Raw genomic sequence first — 5,708 nt, 5'->3', positions numbered from 1 at the left:
GGTCTTTTTTAATCACTCTGCATGTACTATCATAATAACATTATAATGTTTGAAAATACCATAACTAATTTTAAAATTACCCATACGAGCTGGTAAGAAAATAAATTTAAAATATGCTAGTTTTGAAACTTAACATGTCTTGATTGAAATAGCCTAATTATAGTTTTAAAATCAGTAACTTATTCTGGCCTATTGACCTTTATGTTACCTGTAGTTAAAGCAAATGGTTTGCTAAGATCTTTTGAACTGCCATTTGTCTGTGTGGGAAAACAATAAGTAGAAGTTCCAACTTTCACACTCATCTGTGAAAAGCCATAAAACAGCAGGAGTTCCTGGCTTTAGAGAGAGGGTCAGAGATAGCTCCTGGTTGGATGAGCAAAGATATGCCTTATTTGAATAAATTAAAGATAAGAATATGCCTTTTACTATAAAACTTTCTACACAGAAGTAACAAATTAGATTTGCTCTCGCAATTCTCCAAAGACGTCTTTGCTTTTCTTTCTTTCTTCTTCTTTCCATTTATGTCAGGTAAATGAATGTATGTCTCTGTTGTTGTACAGTTTCTGTTGTAATTTTATGCATTGTCTTCTATTGGATTAAATTCTGCAATTCTGTGACGTCTGCACTCACTCTTGTCTTCCTTGTGGCTACACGCGGCCCGCCGGGAGAACCTGGGATCGAAGGAGATCGAGCCAAAGAGTTTCTTTCTTAAGAAATATTATAACTTAAAATCTTCTTCACAGAACTCTGTTAGAAAAAGACAGATAAAGAAAAATGTATTGTAATTAAGGTAAGCCATATTAGTTGCAGCATACTTTACTGATTAATTTTAGCTTAACTTAACATGATGTTTAAAATGTAAATTAACTTTATTTTTGGCATGTAATTAAACAAATGCCCAGTTTAAATCACACCATTCAAAACAAGTACATATTTACGTCATTTATGTACGTAAATATGAAATTGCCCCTTCAAAACAAAAGCATCACAACTAAAACATGAAGTTAACCATAAGTAAAACTAATTAAAGACAATATACGTCTTGTGCCTTCTAAGTTATCAGTAAGTCATTTACATTTGTGGTCAACATTTTATCCACATACTTCCCAGATACTGCAAAATGTTCTTATATTAAATCTTGATCAGTTGTCATGTTTGCTCTGTATAAATATTGATAAGTTGTGGAACAAAAAAGAGTAACATGAATGAATCCATTGTCAGATTCATGTGTTATAATACTGACTTAAACTAGATTTAACAGGAATAACCAGCAAAGAGTGAGAGAAGCAGAAGTATTTAAATACTGGGAGACTGAATGTGGAACAATGGACATGGGCTGATTGGCTAACTGACTGCACTGCAGGCGTGAGAGCAGACGACAGGCTGAGAAGAGACAGAGAAAGTGGCACAGGGAATGGGGGAATGTACACAGGGGACTAGGAAATAAATCTAACAAAAGAATGAGTAGAGATAAAGAACATAATTAAACTAGTTACAAAGATTAACTAGACACAAGAAAATCTGGAGTTAATAAGAAAGAGTTCAACTAAAGTAAAAACAGAAACAAAGCTGATCTAATCAAAGAAAGAGACAAAGGAACACAATAATAATGAAAAAGGAATTAATAAATCAAACCCCCAAACAACTCAAAACAACCCAGGACATAACATTAAGATGACAAAACAACCACTAAAATCCTATGTTACGGAATATTGAGCTACTTTTTATAGATGCCTTAGTGATAGCACGTTTAAATACTGTCTGTGGTGTTAAAACCTCAATATCTTTTTAAATTTGACAGTCCAGAAAAGAGTGGATTGTGCAAGTTTCCATCTCACATGTTGCCCTCTCATTCCCTATTTAAAACTGTTCTCTAAAACAAGGCAGTGCTGAAAGACAAAAGCGTTGTGACATTGTCCAGTGGCTTATGCATTCATAGAAGACTGGATATGTTGAGGTAGAAACTGAGACCTGTGCATCATTTTAGATGTCATCAAGGCATTCACTGTTTACTGGTAAAATGTATAAAAGGGCCTGCAATCTGTTAGCTTTTAGTGAGCCTCTGTACAATTAATGTGATGTTCTTGATGTGCAAATAGAGGAGAGCTGTCATCTCTTGCATAGATGTCTGAGCACTGTTTAGCTGCTGAATAGGAGATAGGCTCTCATGATTGCCATGAAAGCTGAGCTCAGTTTCCCTCTTGAAAAGACAAATGCAGAGAAATGGAGAGGATTTGCCCCTGGAGAACAAAAGAAATGACAAAATCTCTTCTGTTTTTCAGTTTTTTCTTTTGTTGAGAACACCCAAGCAAGAAACTTAAAATAGAAAGTTAACAGCTCACATCATTTAGCTGCTGACAAACAGATGATAACAGACCTTGCTATAATCTCTTTCTGTTGTATCAGAATCCCTAAACACAGCGACACCATTTATCGAAGAAGGAGGTCCTAGAAGTTACTAAGTGGTTCCTATCTGTTTTGGAGAGCAGGCTCTCGGTGCACTCTGACACATGCTGATACATGCACTTCAAAGACAATGCCCAGATGTTCAGTAGCTGAAATGAAATACTGAAAACTAAAAGTCTGCATGTAAAGTCCAGTGTTCATTATTAATTTACCAGTTCAATTGACTACAATGCTGAGCTGCTTAATGACAAATTAATAAATTAATATAAAATAATCAATTGCACACTGACCAGTCACATCACTCATTTCACCAGTTTTAGCAAAATCTATTTTAGTCCACATGAAGAAAAAAAATATATATATTTGATTAAATTCTATTTAACTTTTGAAGTATTTTAAACATTTGCTAGAGCTGGGTTTAGAACATTCTTTTGTAAAAGTTCAAAATGTCATGATGTGTGTTTTGATGGTGGACCCAAATGCAGAGACATTGAAAAATGAAAAATATTTAATGAAAAAATGATGGACAAATTTACAAAAATCAAAGGAAGTCAGAGCAGAACAAAAACCATAAATCCAATGAAAAAGACAGCAGGGAACATGGGTAAGAAAGACAGAAAATAACAGAGTATAACAGGAGCAACCAGCAAGGAATGACAGAAAATGAGGTGATTCCCGGACTTCCCTCTCCCCAGCCACTTGTTCCAGCTCAGCTCCTCCAGGAGAATCCCAAGAAGTTCCCAGGTCAGCCGAGAAACATAGTCCCTCCAGTGTGTCCTCGGTCTTCCCCAAGGCCTCCTCGTGGTGGGATGTGCTCGGAACACCTCACAGGTGTGTATCCAATCTTCCTGTTCTATCTAAAATCCTTAAAAACAGTTGCTAATTAAGTGTGTGAGCACTGAAACAGTAATGACCCTGTTTGAAGAGTTTCTATAAGATTTCTAAGCTTATGATAGCACTGAAACAGAACTGCTGAAAATTATACATTACATTGTTTTTGCCTCAAATAATTGAGTTGTGGTCTTTTAGCTAGATCTCAGTGCTGCTTTGGACACAGTTGCCCACAACATTATCTTAGAATGGCTTGAACATGTAAATATCAAGACAACAGTGCAAGACTGGTTTAAATCCTATTTATCTGACAGATTCCATTTTTTTCATGTGAACAATAAATTTTCACACTCCAGGGTTTCTTGAGGAGCACCACAGGCCTCTGTGCTTGGACCAGTTCTCTTTACTATATATATATATATATATATATATATATATATATATATATATATATATATGCTTCCAATTGGAAAAATCATCGGACAGATGTCATGTTGGTGATACTCAGTTATATCTATGCATAAATACTTATGAATCCAATCCATTAAGAAGATGACAGACATGACCTAAAGATGTAAAAACCTGGAAGATGCTAAACTTTCTTATTTCAAATACTGACAAGTCAGACGTTTTCAATATTTGAGTTGTTGTTTTTGGACCAGAATTATTGAAAAAGAAACTCATTAGTAAATCATCTGATCATGAAGTAAAGAACAGTGGTGTTTAGATCAATACATGTCATTTAAATCTCATTTTAAACTGGTTTCTAGGACATCCTTCTGTCTTCTACGAAATATTGACAAAAATATCCTATCCAGGATTGATGCTGAAAAACTAGTCCATGCATTTGTTATTATTTATATTTTTATTCTTCTCTTCACTGGCTCCCTGTTAAATCCAGAATAGAATTTAAGATTCTCCTTCTCAGATATACAGCCCTTAAAAATCAGTTCCATTGCACATCAGAAATCTGATTGGTCCATTTGTTTCTAACAGAGCACTGTTAGGAACCAGATTAACCTGCTAACCAGCAGCTGGACCTTGTCAGGAGGTAAGCTCCTCCCTTTACCTCCTTTTGCTCTGTCTGAGAGCAAAAGGAGGTAAAGGAAGGGTAGAATGGGAGGCAGATCCTTTAGTTCTCAGGCTCCTCTCCTGTGGAACCAGCTTGCAGTTTTAGTGTGTGAGGCAGACACCCTGTATGGTTAATACAAGTGTTGCACACTTGTATTAACCATTAAATAATGCCTCACATTCTTCTACAAGAGAAAATAAATTGTTGGGATTTGATTAATGTAAGCATTTACAATATCCAGAAGATGCTTAGATCCTTCTGTTATTGCAGAAAGCATCTTACAAATCTTGTCCAAAGCTATATCTGTCTAATTGAAATGTGAGTTCATTTCTGAGCAGAAATTAGCTCACATGAACCTTGGAGAACAAAGGAGGTCTAAAAGAGATATGCCTCTTTGTCATTCTGTAAAGACAATAAGTAATAAATGTTTATTTTGTGACATAAACTACAAAAACTGCATTACATAACCATGAAACAATACAAGCATTTTTGACCTATTTGTTTATGTGGCATATGCACTGTTATGATCAACAGCATACAAGTGCAGGCTGATATCACTGAACTGAATAGGCACAAGTGATCTCTGTAAATAATTATACTTGACCTATAATAATGACAATAACTGTTTCATATTTTTTTCTAAACTACTTGAAACCTTTTATTTTAAAAAAGCAATCTTTATCAACAACTCTTGTGCTGTAGTTATTTGAAACCCTAACAAATTATGGATTGCATCCACAGTCAGTCAACAACAATTCTGAGATCACTAAGAGAAATGATAATGCATGGTGACTTGGAGTGGGAGGTACATTTTCATTCATCAGATTTTCTGATTATTCCTTCACAAAGATCAAATAACAATGGACGAATGATGGAGATATTATTATGCTTTCAGTTAAGTAATATTTTAGTCTTGGCATTGACCCTTTGCAACATCACTTAATCACTCAAGGCGCCAAGAAGCATCAGAAGTGAGAGATGGGAGTATTAAACAGGGTGACTGAAATTGTTTCCCCAAGTTGCTTTTGATTTGTTGTTTTGTTTGTATTTCCTTCTAATTCATGTAAACATTTTGAAGTGAATTGTTGCTGAGAATGTGCTATACAAATAAAATTACCTGACAATGCCTCATTGATGGCAGAATTTACAAAAGTTATAAATAGCTACCTTAGAAAGTGATCTATACCTCCTACCTCAAATTGATCAAATTTCTGACTTTGCCAGAATTCACACCACATAATTTAAATGAGGACCAAAACTGACATAAGAAATAAAAGCATAAATATATATTTAGTTTTTCCTTGTCCTTACACATTAAACACATTAATATGCAAAAAAGTATACTGCTCAAAAAAAGATAAAGGGAACATTTAACTTTAATTTTGTGTGTGGCTCCAAA

This window comes from Poecilia latipinna, unplaced genomic scaffold, assembly GCF_001443285.1.
Source record: "Poecilia latipinna isolate Pla-1442-1.1 unplaced genomic scaffold, P_latipinna-1.0 Scaffold3187, whole genome shotgun sequence".
Classification (NCBI taxonomy): domain Eukaryota; kingdom Metazoa; phylum Chordata; class Actinopteri; order Cyprinodontiformes; family Poeciliidae; genus Poecilia; species Poecilia latipinna.
Note: the sequence above shows the minus strand (reverse complement) of the source record.